The 18,790-nt window shown below is 40.3% G+C and overlaps 1 pseudogene; it reads left to right on the top strand.

Moving 5' to 3' along the window:
- Positions 1 to 311: 311 nt before the first annotated feature.
- LOC144596366 (dynein axonemal heavy chain 11-like) overlaps positions 312 to 18,790 on the top strand; it is a 168,648-nt pseudogene continuing 150,169 nt past the window's right edge.

Genomic DNA, 18,790 nt, shown 5'->3' with positions numbered 1-18,790 from the left:
AAGGAGGGAATAGTCCCCCTTAAGTATCAACATGGTTGTCTTTGTGTTGAACCACAGGAGAAGAGTCAAGTATAAATACTTCTCATCTGTATTTACTGTGGAGAAAGTCATGGAGGCAAAGCAATAAAGGGAATTGACTAGTGGTTTGTTGGACCCTATCTGAATTAGAAAATAAGAGGTGCCAGCAGCCTTAATGATTATTAAGGTGGATAAATCTTCAGAGCTTGACCAATTGTATCCTTGGACCATTATGGGAAGCCAGGGAAGACATTTCTGGGTCCCCAGCAGAGATATTTGTATCATCATTAGCCATGAGGAAGATATCGGAAGACTGGGAAGGTGCTAATGTTGGAGCTTTCTTTAAGCAGGGCTGTGAAGACAAGCCAGGGAACTACAGGTTGACGTCAGTGGTGGTAAATTACTGGAGGGGATTCTGAGGGAAAGGATCTGCCAGCATTTGGAGAGGCAAGAACTGATAACATGGGATAGTCAGCCCATCTTTGTGCATGGGAAGTCATGCCCTACAAATTTGAATCTTTTGAAGAGGTCTCTAAGTGAGTTGATGAAGGCAGGGCAATAGATGTCGGCTGTAATGACTTCAGCAAGGCCTTTGACAACTGTGCAAATCTATGTTCTCCAGAGATGCTGCCTGACCTGCTGAGTTACTCCAGCACTTTCTGTCTTTTTTTTGTAAACCAGCATCTGCAGTTCCTTATGTCTATGGTTAGTGTGGTTAGTAAATTTGTGGATGATGCCAAAATTGGTGAGTATAGTGGACAGTGAGGAAGACTATCTTAGTGTAGAAAAGGATCAACTAGGAATTGTGGCAAGGAATGGCAGATTAAATTTAATTCGGAGAAATGTGGGATGATACATTTTTGTAAGTCAAACTGGGGTAGACTTGCATGTAAAAGGTAAACCAACTTGCAAGTAAATGGTATGGGCCTCTGGAGAGTGAGGTAGAACAGAGAGACTGGAAGGTAAAGGTACATTGTTTCTTGAAAATGGTGACACAGGTAGGTAGGGCGGTGAAGAAAGTGATCGGCAGTCTGAAGAAGGGTCCCAACCCAAAATGTCATGTATCCCTGTTCTCCAGGGATGCTGCCTGACTCACAGAGTTACTCCTGCACTTTGTGGCTTTCATGAAGACGTGCTTGCCTTCATTGGTAAGAATATTGAATAAAGGAATTGGGGCGTCATTTTACAGCTGCATAAGATGTTAGTGAGACCACATTCGGATATTGTCTGCTGTTCTGGTTGCCCTGCTATAGGAAAGATATCATAAAGCTGGAAAGGACGCAGAAAAGATTCACAAGGGTATTACTGAGACCTGAGGGCTTGAGTTATAAGGAGAGAATGGATAGGCTGGGACTCTTTACTCTGGAGCACAGGAGGCTTGAGGGGTGACCTTATACAGGAACACAAAATCATGAGAGGCGTAGGTAAGGTGAATGGTCACAGTTCTTTTCCCAGATGGAGGAGTTCAGAACTAGAAATTATGGGTTTAAGGTGAGAGTGGATAGATTTAAAAGAAAGCCTAGAGGTTTTTTTTGTCATGCAGCGGGTAGTACATATATGGAATGAGCTGACAGAGGAAGCCGTGAAGGTGGGTATGATAGTGGTATTTAAAAGACATTTAGACAAGTACATGAATAGAAAATGTTTAGAGGGATTTGAGTCTATTGCAAGCAAATGAGACTAGCTCAGTTATAAAACTTGGTCAGCATGGATGATTAGGACCGACAGCTTGTTTTCGTGCTGTGTCACTCTGACTTCAGTTACATATTTTATGTACATTAAAAATTATTTCCATACTTTGAATTGTTTTGTCACAGATTTTTCTTTGGAAATAAATTTAATATATGTAAGTACAAAATAAATTAATCAGATGAAAAATATTTCTTGCCTAACCCATCACAACACAGTGTGTAGCTAAAACATTTACACATTATAATTTTGTATGCTTGACATTATGCATATTTTCATCTAAAATACTTTAGGAGCTGCCAGAAAAGTGGAAGAGACTTAAAAAGATTGCTTTAACTACAAAGCATGAAGTGGCACCTTTGCAGTCCAATGAAGTATCTGTTATCAGAAGGAAATGTGTACAGTTTGAGGTGAGATCAGCTTTAGCTCAGTGCTTTGAACCAAATGATTTCACAATTTTTGTTCTGTTAACAAGCTGGAGGTAAGCTCCAGTGAACCAAGAAATTGTAAACTCTATGAAACGGTGATGTCCAGAGATAACAATTATGTGTTTGACGGTTATAAATTCCGAATGGATCTGATAATGTAAATCTCGATTTATAAAAAGGGAGTAGTTCTTCCTCCCCTTTCACTGTGGCTCCCCTTAATCCGGTAGCTATGAATCTTTCTTGGTAATTGGTTGAAGACCACATAGCCATTCGTTATTGACTTGCTTTGCAGTAGAACATGATTTTTTTTTCTATTTAGTGTTGCTGCAGACTAAATATGCAACCAATATTAAGCTGCAAATATTTATAAAAGAACAACTTGTATGCTAGCAATATTTATTATTTTTTTGTAATCTAAATACTATGTGAATATGATATCTGAATCAGACTTGTGAATAATAATAATGATTAATTCCTTCAAATGAACAGTGTTAAGTTATTTTATATTTCAGTCATATTTTTAGAAATAGGAAATATTACTATTTCATTAAATACCTAACAGGAACATTGCTTTGGGAATCCTTTTGCAAATTAATTTCTGTTTTTATAATTCACAAGCAACCATAGATTGCTCATTTCCACAATAAATAAGCAATTGGTTTATCTGCAGAATGTACATACTGCTCATAAGAACATGTTGGTCTTAAAACTATTTCTGATGTTTTTATTCCATCATTGCATTTACTAATTTTAATTAATAATAAGTCCCGTAAAGTTTCAAGTAAAGGCAATCGGCCTCTTGACTTTATAATTACTTTTGATCTAAACTGTGGAAAAGACAACTAGAAAAGGTAGTAGAAAAACAAAAATCTGCTCTCAAGTCTGGGTCGACATGTCATATCTTAATCATGTATGGCTCATGTTTTGTTTGGTGATGAAATGTTATGTGAAGTGTTTCAAGTGAAGATGAAGTGTTTCAGATGCAAAACGAATGATTTTAGTCAATACATTATAACTCAGTAAATCTTTTGAACCTTGCTGGACTGATGTGGTCACTGTTCTAATGCCTTGTAAGATTAGTGCTGTAAGCAGTGCTGAACTACTGTCTACCTCTTTGATGTCCCTCGGACTATTCTTGACCACACTTTGCTGGCTTTATCTTGCACTAAACGTTATTCCCTTATCATGGATCTGTACACTGTGAATGGGTTGATTGTATTCATGTATTGTCTTTCTGCTGACTGGTTAGCACACAACAAAAAGCTTTTCACTGTACCTCAGTACACGTGACAAGAAACTAAACTGAAACTGATTAATTTTGATGCAAGTAATTCATTGTCACCTGATAATTTGCACGGATTTCTGTTTATGATATGAGGCAAGTTTTGTTGTATGAATAATTCAGTTTGCATATCTTCCTGAAGGCAGTGAAATGTGTTGCCCGATTGACAGTTTTTTTTTGCGGGGGGGGAGTTTAAATTAGCTGTGATTTATATTAGCTCCAACTTCAGAAAATGGTAATTTATGAATTCATCAGTTTAACAGATTTGTGTAGAGTGTAAGCCCTGAAACTTGATTTTGCAGTTTGATAAATCTGTAGTTTGATGCATCCTAAAATCAAAAGAGGCAGTGAGGGGTCATGTGAAGATATTTGCTTTTTCTTTGGCTAGATTGAATGTTTTTTGTTTTAGGGAAATAAGCACAACTTCTTAGAGTAGCACAACATTTTGCTCAGCTTCTGCAAAATTGTGTGCTTCTTCAACATAAATCCCTACTTGGGGGACTAGGATTTGGGAGAGGAAGAGCATTAATGAGGGTTTGGAAACCTGCAGCTTCTGTAAGCAGAGTGAATAGCAATGGGTGTACAAAAAGAAATTCTTCACATGATTTTGCAGGGAAGTTATTGAACAGATCCCTTAGTTTTTGAAAAATGAAACAAATGACACTCTCTGACATTCGACTGCATATATGCATCCAAGGCATAATGTTTACGAAGTACAAGAAATCAAACCTGAATAGGACTGAGAACAAGTGGAATGCAAGTTGCCTTTTCCACTCCAAAAACATTGGGCTTTAATTATACCAAAGCCTCCTTGCCAGTGAGGCTACAGAAAGGTGGGAGATGCATTGGGAGGTTAATCGAACAAAAAAACTACAACTGTAGGAGCTCGGGGGGCCTCAGCCAGTTAGATTCCACCATCTGTAATCACTTAAAATAGACACAAAAGGCGGGATTAACTCAGCAAGTCAGGCAGCATCCCTGGAGAAAAGGAATAGGTGACGTTTCGGGTCAAGCCACCCCCTCTGTATTCTGTGTTTTTCTAACTAATCAGTCATTAGCTATAGAGCCTAGCCTGTACAACATTGCCATGGAGAGATACAGCACAGAAATAGGCCCCTTCAACCTGTCTGTAATGGCGTTTGAGTTCTCATTTTTGCACTCATCCTTTTCTTATCAATTTTAATTTAGAGATACAGCATGGAAACAAGCCCTTCGTTCTATGCGTAGAAAAGAACTGCAGATGCTGGTTTATACCGAAGTTAGACACAAAGTGTTAGAGTAACTCAGCGAGTCAGTCTGCATCTCTGGCGAAAAAAGATGGGTGATGTTTCAGGTCAGAACCCTTCTTCAGACTAGAGTCAGAGAGTCTGAAGAAGGGTTCTGACCTGAAATGTCACCCATCCTTTTTCTCCAGAGATGCTGCCTGACCCGTTGAGTTACTCCAACACTTTGTGTCACATTAGGTCTATGTTTTCCCACTTTCTAATCCACTCCTGACACATTAGAGACAATTTATAGAGGCCAGTTAACCTACAGCCTTGAGATAGAAACATAGAAAATAGGTGCAGGAGGAGGCCATTCGGCCCTTTGAGCCAGTACCGCCATTCATTGTGATCATGGCTGATCGTCCACAATCAATAATCCGTGCCTGCCTTCTCCCCATATCCCTTGATTCCACTAGCCCCTAGAGCTCTATCTAACTCTCTCTTAAATCCATCCAGTGATTTGGCCTCCACTGCCCTCTGTGGCAGAGAATTCCACAAATTCACAACTCTCTGGGTGAAAAAGTTCCTTCTCACCTCAATTTTAAATGGTCTCCCCTTTATTCTAAGACTGTGGCCCCTGGTTCTGGACTCGCCCAATATTGGGAACATTTTTCCTGTTTCTACAAGATCCCCTCTCATCCTTTTAAACTCCAGTGAATACAAGCCTAGTCTTTTCAATCTTTCCTTATATGACAGTCCCGCCATCCCAGGGATCAATCTCGTGAACCTACGCTGCATTGCCTCAATTACAAGGATGTCCTTCATCAAATTAGGAGACCAAAACTGTACACAATACTCCAGATGTGGTCTTACCAGGGCCCCATACAACTGCAGAAGACCCTCTTTACTCCTATACTGAAATCTTCTCGTAATGAAGGCCAACATGCCATTAGCTTTCTTCACTGCCTGCTGTACCTGCACGCCAACTTTCAGTGACTGGTGTACAAGGACACCCAGGTCTCAATGCACTTCCCCCTTACCTAACCTAGCACCATTGAGATAATAATCTGCCTCCTTGTTTTTGCCGCCAAAGTGGATAACCTCACATTTATCTATATTATACTGCATCTGTCATGCATCTTCCCACTCACTCAACCTGTCCAGGTCACCCTGCAACCTCCTAACTTCCTCTTCACAGTTCACACTGCCACCCAGCTTTGTGTCATCCGCAAACTTGCTAGTGTTGCTTCTAATTCCCTCTTCCAAATCATTAATATATATGGCAAACAGTTGCGGCCCCAACACCGAGCCTTGCGGCACTCCACTCGCCTGCCTGCCATTCTGAAAAGGACCCGTTTACTCCTGCTCTTTGCTTCCTGTCTGCCAACCAATTTTCTATCCATGTCAACACCCTACCCCCAATACCATGTGCTCTAATTTTGCTCACCAATCTCCCGTGTGGGACCTTATCAAAGGCTTTCTGAAAGTCTAGATACACTACATCCACTGGTTCCCCTGCATCCATTTTACTTGTCACATCCTCAGAAAATTCCAGAAGATTAGTCAAGCATGATTTCCCTTTCATAAATCCATGCTGACTTGGACTTATCCTTTTACTGCTATCCAAATGCATCGTTATTACCTCTTCAATAATTGACTCCAGCATCTTCCCCACCACCGATGTCAGGCTAACTGGTCTGTAATTCCCCGTTTTCTCTTTCTCTCCTTTCTTGAAAAGTGGGATAACATTAGCTATCCTCCAATATAACATATAACATATAACAACTACAGCATGGAAACAGGCCTGTCCGGCCCTACCAGTCCACGCCGACCATTCTCCCTGACCTAGTCTCATCTACCTGCACTCAGACCATAACCCTCTAATCCCCTCTTATCCATATACCTATCCAATTTACTCTTAAATAATAAAATCGAGCCAGCCTCCACCACTTCCACCGGAAGCCCATTCCATACAGCCACAACCCTCTGAGTAAAGAAGTTCCCCCTCATGTTACCCTTAAACCTTTGTCCCTCAATTCTGAAGCTATGTCCCCTTGTTGGAATCTTCCCCACTCTCAAAGGGAAAAGCCTACCCACGTCAACTCTGTCCGTCCCTCTCAAAATTTTAAAAACCTCTATCAAGTCCCCCCTCAACCTTCTACACTCCAAAGAATAAAGACCCAACCTGTTCAACCTCTCTCTGTAGCCTAAGTGCTGAAACCCAGGCAACATTCTAGTAAATCTCCTCTGTACCCTCTCCATTTTGTCGACATCCTTCCTATAATTTGGCGACCAGAACTGCACACCATACTCCAGATTTGGCCTCACCAATGCCCTGTACAATTTCAACATTACATCCCAACTTCTATACTCGATGCTCTGATTTATAAAGGCAAGCATACCAAACGCCTTCTTCACCACCCTATCCACATGAGATTCCACATTCAGGGAACAATGCACAGTTATTCCCAGATCCCTCTGTTCCACTGCATTCCTCAATTCCCTACCATTTACCCTGTACGTCCTATTTTGATTTGTCCTACCAAAATGCAGCACCTCACACTTATCAGCATTAAACTCCATCTGCCATCTTTCAGCCCACCCTTCCAAAAGGCCCAAGTCTCTCTGTAGACTTTGAAAATCTACCTCACTATCAACTACTCCACCTATCTTAGTATCATCTGCATATTTATTAATCCAATTTGCCACACCATCATCCAGATCATTAATGTAAATGACAAACAACAGTGGACCCAACACAGATCCTTGGGGCACTCCACTAGACACTGGCCTCCAACCTGACATACAATTGTCAACCGTTACCCTCTGGTATCTCCCATTCAGCCATTGTTGAATCCATCTTGCAACCTCACTATTAATACCCAACGATTTAACCTTCTTAATCAACCTTCCATGTGGAACCTTGTCAAATGCCTTACTGAAGTCCATATAGACAACATCCACAGCCTTGCCCTTATCAATTTCCCTGGTAACCTCTTCAAAAAATTCAAGAAGATTAGTCAAACATGACCTTCCAGGCACAAATCCATGTTGACTGTTTCTAATCAGGCCTTGATTATCCAAATAATTATATATATTGTCCCTAAGTATCTTTTCCATTAATTTTCCCACCACAGACGTCAAACTAATAGGTCTATAATTGCTAGGTTTACTTTTAGAACCTTTTTTAAACAAAGGCACAACATGCGCAATGCGCCAATCTTCCGGCACCATCCCTGTTTCTAATGACGTTTGAAATATTTCCGCCACAGGAACTAATCCTGAATCTATTGAACATTGGAAAATGATCACCAATGCGTCCACTATTTCTAGAGCCACCTCCCTGAGTACCCTGGGATGCAGACCGTATATATGAAAATTCCATTTCTTGAATAACTGAGTGTACCACATGACACGTGGTTTGAAACACTGTTGCATCTACCACTGTGGTTAGTTGGACGATTGGGTGCCCCCAAGAAAGGATGTTTTGATGTAAGCTCTAACCTTCTGTTTGTCTTTGTTTGTCAGCAGCATCTACACACGTTACATTAGGGCGCGTTATTCAGTGAAGGTGCCAGTCCATGGATGAAATGGATATGTCTGCATGTTTGAAAATTGCAATGATCTCCGCAATTTATCTCAAACGTGGAATATGTAGAAAAGCTCTTATGGGTGAATGATGTCATTCCAAAGGAGTCATCCCAATCTCGTTGTACCCCTGCACAATGACAATAAAGATATATTGTATTGTATTGTAGGAGAACCAGAGAAATGCAGTCATAAGTAAGAATGGGAAAGTGATATTGTTGCTGATTGCAGGGCTTGAGGCCAATGGTGAGTCTACCTGTATTTACTTCAAAGAAAAGGACTCTCACATGGACATTGTAGAGATATTGAAGAAATTATTAGCAGAAGGGAGTAATTTCCTGGCCTGCACATTGGGCACAGTGGGATTGTTTGATGAATTCAGGCAAAATTAGTTAATATAGAGCAGTTAACATAGTGTGCAGAATGGCTCCTGGTGTTGGAATGACCTTAAGAAACTGAGGTAGCTTTACTCAAGACATGCCTCTGAAGTATAGGTGTTGGGCAAGCCACAGGGCGTAATAATTACAATGTTTGCTGCTTTATCCACAGTGTTGTGCTGTGTGGTCACTGAAAGTGAATGTGATGAGACATGGTGAAAAGAGAATGACAGATGTCCTGTCAGGTCCCTGATAAGCTGGCTGATTTCCATATGCAACATGAAGCATGATGGAGTCAAGGCGATGTGGAGGGGGGTATGGGGAGGTGGGGGTGGGGGGGGGGTGGAAACTGGTTTGTGTGATGGACTGGGCTACATCCACAACTCTGTGCTGTTTCTCAATCTTGGGCAGAACAGTTGCCATAATAACATGCCTTTTAGCATTGTTTTTTTGCCGACCGAATGGTACTCCCTCCCCCACTGACTCCATCTACACTGCACATTGGTTTTGGAAAGCAGCCAACATTATCAGGTGATCAGGTTCCTCTGAGTCATTTTAGATATCATTAGCTGATACATACTGCATATTTCAATTTGCATTTGGGACTTTACATGTTCACTGTCCAAGAGGAAGGGAAATTCATTTCCATACATATAAAACCATAAAATTTGGTTTCTTAAAAAACGGAGTATGCTACATGATTTGAGTTTTGATATATTGCCAAATGTGCCGCTGTTGTTAGTTTGGAGGTTGGTTTACCTCAATAAAGGATATTTTGTTGGTAGCTCTAATCTTCTGCATTTGTCTATTTAAGCAACAGCATTGACACACACTACATTGGGAATTAGTTTAGGTGTTATTCCCTAAAGTGTTGGAGAATGATGTTTGATGCAGAGGCTGGTGGGGTGAAATGTAAGGGGAACTCTATTCTTGTTCTGTCTGGAGGGGACTTGGATATGCTAGAGTGTGAAGCCTCAAATTGGGAGCAGAAATGGTGGAGACGGAGAAATTGAGAGTAAAGGATCATGTCCTTGCAAGAGGCAGAATGGAGGAGGTGTAGTCAAGGAACGGTGGGAGTCAGTGGGTTTGTGGTAAATCTCAGGCCCCTGAGATGGAGACAGTGATATTGAGAAAAGGGGAAGAATAGGGAGAGACCTGTTTTGGGAAAAGGTGATGTTTGCTTTGGATGTAAGAGAAGTATTTAACTTTACTGAGTTTTGCTCATCCCAAAGAGAACATCAGTACTACTCTAAGATTTTACAGTATGGCCACCATGTCAGGTCCCCTTTTGCAAACTGTTATATAAAAAAGACTGCTCTGTTTAGGATAGAGAGTTGAGGACTATGGGTGGTGTAGAGCTTCTCTTCTGGTGAGAAAACCAATGCACAAATTGTAATAAAGAGGTTGTGCTTATTTTTTTTCCATCTGAATGGGGTTTTTTAGCTTTTGCATCTTCAGCCTGATGGGAAAGGGGAGACGACGGAATGGTTATGTTGGCTGCTTTATGGAGGCAGTATGAAGTGAGGCTGGTTTGTAAGACAGACTGAGCTACATCCACAATTCTCCACTTTCTTGCAGTTTAGAGCAGAGCAGTTAAGAAATCGAGTTGTGATGCATCCCAATAGGATGCATTCTATGGTGCATCTGTGGAGGTTAACTAGAGTCGTTAGTCTTACCAAACCTCCTTAGTGTTCAGAAGAAGTAGAGGCGGAGTGTACTTTCTTGGCCATGGTTTAAATGTGGTTGATCTAGGACAGATTGTTATACCTAGGATAACCACAAAATGCTGGAGTAAGCGGGTCAGGCAGCATCTCTGGAGAAAAGGAATAGGTGACGTTTCCGGTCGAGACCCTTCATCAGACTAAGAGTCAGGAAGAGGGAAACTAGAGGTATGGGGAAGTATAGAACTAAGCAGAGCCTGCATCGATAACTCAGGAAAGGTGAAGCCCACAATGGTCCATTGTTGGCTGGGGATGAGGTGATAAAGAAGGAATACAAACAGTGAAATTAGCAAGAGGACTAGGGTGAGTGAGAGATGAAGAGAGAGGGATTGCAAGCGTTACTTGAAGTTAGAGAAATCAAAAATCATGCCGCTAGATTGTAAGCTGCCCGAGCAAACTATGAGGTGCTGTTCCTCCAATTTGCATGTGGCATCACTCTGACAGTGGAGGAGGCCCAGGACAGAAAGATCAGTGTGGGAGTGGGAAGGGGAGTTAAAATGTCTGACACCTGAGAGATCACGTAGGCCAAGGTGGACTGAGCGTAGGTGTTCAGCGAAATGGTTGCCCGGTCTGCGCTTGTTTTGCCGATATATAGTACACACCGAGAACACCAGATAATAGTAGATGAGGTTGGAAGAGATACAAGTGAACCTCTGCCTCACCTGAAAGGACTGAAAGATAAATAGACTTACAAATTAACATTATATTTAAATATTTAGTTGTTTTTACATAACTATATAACATAACTAACATAAAACAAAATGGAGTTAAATATAATAAAAAATGGTTAACAAAGTAATCTTTCAAATGGTGTTTTTCTTGAATGGATTTAAAGGATCATCTTCTGTCGTTTTGGAATAAAACCTTTACCTAATCATGATCACATTGAATGGTGGTGCTAGCTCAAAGGGCCGAATGGCCTACTCCTGTACCTATTGTCTATTGTCTAATGTCAAGCTCCCTGTCTTCAAGCTAATGAATTTATTCACCTTTCCTAAATTAATCATATTTATTGCCTGTCGTCTGTTCCCTCTCCTGTCCTCTACCTTCTATTCTTCTTCCCCAGTAACGTTACACATATTTCCTGGCACTAGCACATTTAACAGCCAGCATTTCTGTTGTAAAGTAAGTGATGGAAACATTGATCAATAATCTGGTGAAAGATATACTGCCGAGAAAATTTATCTTGGTGGCATTGTGGGCATTACATTAGCACCTACATCGTAATATGCCTCCAGCATTCAGTTCTTTGAAGTTTATCTATTCGTCAAAAACACTTGATAAAGGAAATACTATTGATGGTTTGTTGCTTCTTCAGAAAAAACAATTAATTCAGAGAACAATTTAGAAATGAAGCCATAGTTAAGTTTGATGCTGATAACCCTTACACACATTTAGATAAGGTGAGCATACGTCTGACAAGTTACCTGTATTTTATTGATAGTTACATGCAATATACTTATTGTTAAAGCTGATTGACTGATGTAGCCTGATTTTTTTTTGTTTCTATTTTGTAGACATATTGGCATATTATCAAGCTAGAGGCAGAAATGCAGAACCTTCAGAAAGCAGCTGAGCTATTTGAAGTGAATGTATCCAATTACAAACAGCTGAACTTTTGCTGCTTGGATATTGTTCCATTGAAGTCATTCTGGGACTTGGTTATTTTTGTTCAGGTAGGCTTAATTTTTACACCTGAATTAAAAGTTTAATTGAGTGAACCAAAATATTTTTCTAATCACCATTTTAATACTAGTACTCCTTTACTAGTTTATTTAACAATTCAAGTGTTGCCAATACTATCCATGACAATTAGATGAGCTGCTCCCCATGCAATTATACACGATGCACCAAATTCACAACATTTGGCTGTTTCCCAAGCAAAGATTCTGGAAGTAATTTTTTTGTCTTTTCCCAAAGACATTGAATTATTTGAGACTTGAAAGCTCATTTATTTCCACTCTGCATTAATTAGTGCCATTAAGCTAACTTGTGAGAATGGGGGAAATAAAGACAAAGTGCTAAAGTAACTCAGTGGGTCAGGCAGCATCTCTGGAGAATATGGATGGATGACATTTGGATCAAGCCCCTTGTTCAGACTGATTGTAGTTGGGTAGGGGAAGGGGGAGGAGTGGCTGTGAGAAAGCTGGAGGAGTGGTGGGGATGGGACAAAACCTAGCAAGTGATAGATCAATACGGGTGAGTTTTTTTTTGATTGGCAGATGATTGGACAAAAGCCAGAGATGAAAAGACTAAGTGTGAGATAAGGATAAAAGAGGTGTGAAATGTGAAATGTGAAGCCAGAGGAATTAATATAGGTGGAAAGGGACAGGGGGAAGAGGAAAGGGAGAAATGGGTGCACATTCAGGTGGGGCACAGGGAAGAGAGGAGAAATAAAGGGTGTAAGAGATGGGGAAGGGGGTTGTTTGTAGGTTAGTTACCTAAAATTGGAGAAGTCAATGTTCACACCGTTGGATTGTAAGCTACCCAAGATTCTCCAGTTTGTGTGCGGCCTCACTCTGGCAAGGATACGGCTCAGGACAGTAGGGTCAGGATGGCAATGAGAAGGGGGGTTAAAATGGTTAGCAGTTGGGAGATCCAGCAGACCTTGATGGAAAGGGTGATATGTCAGGGTTTATGGAGCTGCAGATTTGTAGCAATTGAATAAGGCAAATATGTGGTTCTGAGTAAGGGTGCACAATCTTTTTATTAGGTCAATATCTATTTGGTTTTATAAGATAATTTTGAGAATGGGTATAATTTGCAAGGTTTCAAGGCATAGCATTGCAGACCAGCATTGATCATTGGGCTAAAACAAAGTGGAAACAAATAAACATTGAAAAAATGGACATGGAACTGCAAAGATTTGCAAAGGTATGAATGATTGGACTACAATATTGTCTGGCATATGCACAGTCATTATTTTTAATAACTTCACTTCTCCAGTAGGAGATGAAAACTTTGATAAGGAAGTTCGAAGATGGAATGTCTATACTGGATTAGCAGCCACCATTAAAAATATGTTGATTTCCTTTCAGGCTGTGACTAAGCTGCAGAATCCTGAAGTTAGATCGAGGCACTGGGAGCAATTAATGAATGCAACGGGGGTAAGACATCAGAATTTTCTTTCTTGATTGTCTGTGTAATGTCGACTTATTTGGCTTCCAAATAAACAACTTTTATTTCTCTCCCCAATACAATCTGAGCATGCATTTCATTTGGACAGGCCAGCTTCATCATGGATGCAGATACCACCGTGGGGAACTTATTAGCTCTGCAGTTATACAGAGTTGAAAATGAAGTTAAAAACATTGTAGCTAGAGCAGTGAAGGAAACGGCCATAGAAAAGGTAAGGCACATATTTGTTGTTTATTTTGTTTACAACTCTGCGGCACGAACATTCAAACTTCAGTGACATTCTTCCTGCATCTTCAGGTGCTGGGGGAGATTGGTCAAATATAGAGTGTGATGGAGTTTTCATATGAAACCCACCAGAGCACTGGAACTCCATCGCTCAAGTCTGATGCAAACCTTGTTGAAACTCTGGAAGATAATCAGGTGCATATTTACTACCAACTTACCTGGAGAATGTTTCTTTTGTTGCTTGGTATGATTTAAAAACAATTTGGGGCAGATATTAAATAATTCTCAAGGCCTATATAAAAGGTGCAACGAAACACTTCCAAGAGGATTTATAGCTGCTGTCACTATTTTCTTATTTAAAAATCTAATTTTCACAATTAAACCTTGGACTGCTTGGCTTGTTGATATGGAGTGATTTTGGGGTCTTCAGTACAAAACGTTACTGAGGCAACTCTGAGTGTTGCCTCGTATAATCTATTGGCATCTATTACAATCATTCCATTCTTTTAAATCTCAATTCTAATACTGTCAGAATTAATCTTTGTTGTGATGTGAACGAATGGTACCTTTTGAAAATCCATAATGTATGATTGCTTTAAAATGAAAGATTATTGGCAGAAATTAACTGATTGTTAAAGACCAAAGGTGTGGTTTATTTAAAAAGTGGAAAGTTAAAAAAGTTAGTCAATGCATTAAAAGGTATTTACATTACCAGTTTCAGGCCATAAACATTCAGTGCTTTTGATTATTATGATGTGAAAGAAGATTTAGCCTTTTTGATTCAAGTTCATAATACACCCACTAGAATCTACTAGATTACGTTGTTGAGAATGTAAACGGGTCAATAGAAATTAAAAAATGGAAGAAGTAAAAGAAGTAAATGTTTATTAGGTCCACATTTTCTTTTACTATATTAAACTCTTAATAATTCACAAAGCAGCAGCTTGAGAGCATGTATTTGTAAGTGAAATATTTTAGTAATGTGCCTTGGAATTTCTTTGATGCAGGACCAGCAATTTAATGATGTGATCGGCCATAATTTGCAATTCGTTTGAGTGCAACTAGGCTCAAGATGAAGTTAACCTAATACTGTATCAGCAACTTTTATTTGTTTAGTGTCTACAAAATAATAAAAATGACCTTAGAATGAATGTTTTAAAATTACTTTTTCCGCCTCTCGGAGCCATTATTAGCTATTTTAGCATATTATTAGTGTAAGAAAATAACTGCAGATGCTGGTACAAATCGAAGGTATTTATTTCACAAAATGCTGGAGTAACTCAGCAGCAAAATGCTGGAGTAACTCAGTCAGGCAGCATGTCAGGAGATTATTAGCATATTATTATATTACTTTGTAGCCTGCTGTATTATTTTTGGACACCAGGGCGTTGTCGTGAGGTAATACTAGTCTTACGTATATGGACTGGGAGGAGCCATGGGAGGGATCAGAATTATGAGTATAATTTGCCCAGCACTGACATAATGCTTCCGTGACACCAGGAGCCTGCTGACATGGTGTTCAGCAGGCCATACAAGTAACAACGAGGAATCTGCTGAACAAAGGAATTTGGCGGACCATGCAAGTAACACCAGGAGCTTGCTAAGATAATAGGGATTTAGCAAGCCAGTAACAGGATACGGAGTGATGGTGAGATAGTAAGTTCTTACCAAACAAACAAGTTAATGACGGGAGATATATTTATCTGTTTTGTATTATTATTTCAATAAACGACTAATTAGACTGCAACGTTGTGAAGATCTCTCTGTTGTTATATGCATCAAGAGCCATCGCTCCCCTCCTTTGTCAACGGTAAGCTTAAGGACTTTATTGGGAAGGACTAAGTTGCCTCTACATTGTGAGAACTTATCTGAACTGGAGTGATTTATTGCATGAGCTTCCTCAGCTGGAGTGAATAGATCAAGAGCTACCCTCGGTGAGAGAAGATAAGGTAACCTGTCTCTAAAGTGTCATTTAAAAGGAACTGGCTCTAGGAGTGGGGCTGGAGCTTGTGTATCGACTGCATGGAACAAAGAATTGTTTTATTGCAAAAGCTTTGAACGTGAAACAGATTGATAAGTCATTTTCTGCATAAATCTGATTTTGGCGAAAGGAAAACTTCGAAAGCTAGTACTACATTAAGGTTTATAGGAAAGCTGTTTTTCAGAAGTTGTATAACAATACTACGACTGAAAAATATTGGAAATGCTAGAAACAAAGAAGTGACCTTGTGCAAGTTTGCTATCAATTTTGTTTTGAATTCCTTTGAAGAATACATCAATGCGCCTTAAAGGGATATTGACGTACAAGTATGCTTGTACATAAATCTGATGCTCGGCCAGCAGGTGGTGCAATCAGAATGGATTCCCAAAGGGAAAATGGTTTTTCTTCATTTTGTGAATCATCAAAGTTCTCTTACTTCTTAAAATGGGTTGCTACCCTAAAAGGACATCGTGAGATTGAAGAAAAGGTAGAAAAACAGACAAACTCAAGATATAAACAAGCTACCAAGTTAATAGAAATGGTGAAAGAGAACATGGAATCAGGTGAAAATGTAAATGGAGTACAATCTAACATGATTCAATTAATCAAGGAAGCACTGGTAATGTTACCACTGCCTGAAGATAAGCTTGAAAAGCAAAATCAGTGGATTCACCAAACAGTGGAAACTTTTATTGGGTTTACACAAGGTACTGAGGATGGTCATCAAACTATACACTCCATTGCTGAGAGTGCGACACAACAGAGTCGTGTAAACTTAGATATCATCGAAGGCAGTGGTTCAAATGTCTCAAACTCTAAATTGATCTTCAAATCTCGTTCTTCGTCTCCTGCATCTTGGACGCACTCTGCTCGTATGAAGGCCAAGGCAGACCTGGCCGTTCTCGCAGAACTGGCTGCCATCGTGGAAGTCAGGCATGAGATTGAGGCACAGGAACAATCTTTGAGAAAGGAGGAAAAACAGAAGAAACGAGATGAACAATTGAAAAACAAAGAATTGTCCATTGAACAGAAGAGAAGACAATTGGAAGAGATGCTCGATAGGAAGAGAAGACAATTGGAAGTGGCGGAAGTTTGGAAGAGCCTAAAGGAGCAGCTGAGAGGACGATTGGAACGATTGGAACTAGGTGCTGCAATGGCAGCAGCCAAGACAAGACTCGATGTACTTAATGCTAGGAAATCAAGATACAGCTCGACAGTAGCTGATGGGATGCTCTTATTTGAGACGAGGAACTGTCAACGGCCCTACCTTTGCTAAGGCAAGAGAAAAGCCGCAAACAGCCAAAGGCAGTTTGGCAATGACTACAGAACCTGTAGAAGCACAGGCACAAGAAGATCATCCTGAAATACTTCGTATTGAACAAAAGGACAAGGAACAGAAACTAGAACAGAAGGAAAAACCAAATGTGAGTGATGCTGTTCTCCCATCTCAAACGTGTGGGCATATCGGGGCCGGTGAAGAAACCTGCATCTCCTCCAAAGAAGTCCAAGCTGATTGGCGGGAGAATCTGGTCCTGAAAATACTTGTCTGAGCACAGAGATAACTGAGACCAACTCTGAACCAGCACCAGAAAATCGTGAATCTTCGGATCAAGAAATGATGTAACTGGAAACTGCAGGGGATCCTGCACCAGAAAACTCAGCACACCTTGAAGACGTTTCAACCAAAGTAATTGCTGAAAAAACTAGTTCCGCAGAGAACTCTACAGTTTTTGTTGATGGTGGAAAACTAAATGAATCCATCGCCAGCAAAGCTGAAGATGACCATCCAGAAATCTTGGTTACAGATGGAACTATCCTGGATGGTGAACTGAGAAAAGACTATGAGAGCAGGGATGGAAATGGCTGCCCTGCTGCTGCTGTCAATCGAATATGCATTTCAAGCCAAGAGGAGCTTTTGGTCAAACAATACATTCACGACTTCATAATGAGAAAATCCAGAGTTGACACAATGCTGCCAAAAGAATTACAGTTTCAACTGGACAAATCCATCTTCTGGACTAATAGCGCAAGGGTACTTAAGTACATCAACAACGAAACCAAACGTTTTCAAACATTTATAGCTAACAGAATCTCGTTTGTAAGGGATGTTACTGACCTATCACAATGGAGATACGTTTGCACAAAGAGAAATCCTGCAGGTGAAGCATCAAGAGGACTGACAGTAAACCGCTTCTTCAGCTGGAAGAGAAGAAGACTGAAGAACATTCTGTCTAACGGGCAGAATATAGCAGATGCACAAGATTTTGTGCGCATGGTTCGACTTTGGACTAAGAGCAACATCTTGGAAAGACCGATAACGAAGATATGTCTGCTCCTGGAAGCTAATACCTGATTACAGCAAGGACTGGTGGCTTAAATAGACAATAGACAATAGGTGCAGGAGGAGGCCATTCGGCCCTTCGAGCCAGCACCGCCATTCAATGTGATCATGGCTGATCATTCTCAATCAGTACCCCGTTCCTGCCTTCTCCCCATACCCCCTGACTCCGCTATCCTTAAGAGCTCTATCCAGCTCTCTCTTGAATGCATTCAGAGAATTGGCCTCCACTGCCTTCTGAGGCAGAGAATTCCACAGATTCACAACTCTCTGACTGAAAAAGTTTGGAGAATCACTAATGTAGATTAGATGCCAATATATAGTGCATGCTTTTTGATTATGTACGAAGTTTTTATGGCTCCTTTTAATGTTTAGTAGTAATTGTTTCATAATATACTTAGAACAATTAGGGGCCAGTGTGTAGGAGCCATTTTGTGTTTATTAGCTATTTTAGCATATTATTATATTATTTTGTATCTTGCTGTATTATTTTTGGATACCAGTGGGTTGTCGCGAGATAATAATAGTCTTATGTATATGGACTGGGAGGAGCCATGGGAGGAATCAGAATTATGAGTATAATTTGCCCAGCACTGACATAATGCTTTAGTGACACCAGGAGCCTGCTGACATGGGGTTCAGCAGACCATACAAGTAACAACAAGGGGTCTGTTGAACCATACAAGTGGACCATACAAGTAACACCAGGAGCTTGCTAAAATAATAGGGTTTTAGCAAGTCAGTAACAGGATAAGAAGGAGTGACGGTGAGATACCAAGTTCTTACCAAACAAACAAGTT

This window comes from Rhinoraja longicauda, chromosome 8 (genome assembly GCF_053455715.1).
Source record: "Rhinoraja longicauda isolate Sanriku21f chromosome 8, sRhiLon1.1, whole genome shotgun sequence".
Taxonomy (NCBI): Eukaryota; Metazoa; Chordata; class Chondrichthyes; order Rajiformes; family Arhynchobatidae; genus Rhinoraja; species Rhinoraja longicauda.
The sequence above is the reverse complement of the archived record's forward strand: the minus strand, read 5'-3'. Positions and strand labels throughout refer to the sequence as shown.